The following is a 1,667-nucleotide window of genomic DNA, read 5'->3' as shown; positions in this document are numbered from 1 at the left end:
AGTTCAAATAAGTTTAAAAAACATTGAAGTGGCCATGTAACAGATGAGTTCACGTCTGAAACCCTGATACTCTGAAAGAGTTTGTCCAGTTTGTACACGAAGTGCGTCTAGTTTTTGTCATGACCCTCTCTACTCTTTCGCGCATGCTATGCAGGTGATATGATGATACCATGCCAAGTTCCAACATTTTCAGAATTCATTTTGTAGTGATTTTCAATTTCACGGTCATTTAGCTCTCTAAACAAATAGGTAAATGACCGAAAAACAACAAATGATGTCAGAACATGTTGGAAATTGATGACGTCGCTTTGAATGCTGCATACTAAGCACAAAAGAAGTCCGAAGTTCAAATAAGTTTAAAAAACATTGAAGTGGCCGTGTAACAGATGAGTTCTTGTTCGAAACCCTGATACTCTGAAAGAGTTTGTCCAGTTTGTACACGAAGTGCGTCCAGTTTTTGCCGTGACCCTCTCTACTATTTTGCGCATGCTATGCGGGTGATATGATGATACCATGCCAAGTTTCAATATTTTCAGAATTCATTTTGTAGTGATTTTCAATTTCACGGTCATTTAGCTCTCTAAACAATTAGGTAAATGACCGAAAAATAACAAATGATGTCAGAACATGTTAGAAATTGATGACGTCGCTTTGAATGTTGCATACTGAACACAAAAGAAGTCCGGAGTTCAAATAAGTTATTAAAAATAAAAAAGAGGTGCAATGCTGGTTAATTTGCTTCAAGCCATTCGGAATAGTGTGGACTGCACTGCACATAGCTCAGTGCAATCTATGCTATTCTGCAAGGCTTGAAGCTAATCAACATGTAGGTGAGCATTGCAACTCTTCGTCATTGTCTGTGCACTCACGGCTTATAAACCGCTCATACTGCCTCTTTCTTGGCGAGGTGGGACTAAAAATCAGCTTACAAAGAAACTCTAGTACCGGTTCATGGCATGAACCGGTACTAAAGGTCTTCGTGGGGGCCCCAGACTGACCATAGCCTGACACAGCCTCATTAGTACCGGTTCGTGGCATGAACCGGTACGAAAGGTTACCCACGAACCGGTACTAATGATGCCTGCCCGCCTAGCCGTTGGAACCGGCACTAATGGTCACATTAGTGCCGGCTCAAATTCAAACCGGCACTAATGTGCTTCACATTTGACCCTTTTTCTACTAGTGTTATGATGCAATAAAATTAATTTTAAATTTATTTACATGAACAGTAACCACACACATAACCTGCTACAGTAGATAGTTACATTATTTGCTACGGTGTCTCTGACTTTTCTTCTTCATTGCACTAAATTGAACTATAGCTTAGGTGACTTTCCTCCTTAACTTTAGAGGATCCACTTCCCCGTCATCGTTTTCTTCTTCTGCTGCTGGTAGCACTAGTAACTAGCTACTTTCTTTGAAGAAGATCAAAATGGGTGGTTCATACTACGTAGTTAGTACCTCGATCTCTCCTTGCTAGCTATCCTCTCGTGAATTGTGACATGTGGTTTTTTTCTTAAGGAGTCGTTTGTTCAAAATTTGATCTTGTTAGCAAGTGCAACGATCGCAACTAGACCACACAGGCACACGACAATATATAGTTACTCACACATCTAGCATCCAATATTACAAAAGTGCATTTTTTTTCTTCCTTTTCTTTTCTTTCA

The sequence above is a fragment of the Triticum dicoccoides genome, chromosome 7A (genome assembly GCF_002162155.2).
Source record: "Triticum dicoccoides isolate Atlit2015 ecotype Zavitan chromosome 7A, WEW_v2.0, whole genome shotgun sequence".
Classification (NCBI taxonomy): domain Eukaryota; kingdom Viridiplantae; phylum Streptophyta; class Magnoliopsida; order Poales; family Poaceae; genus Triticum; species Triticum dicoccoides.
The sequence above is the reverse complement of the archived record's forward strand: the minus strand, read 5'-3'. Positions refer to the sequence as shown.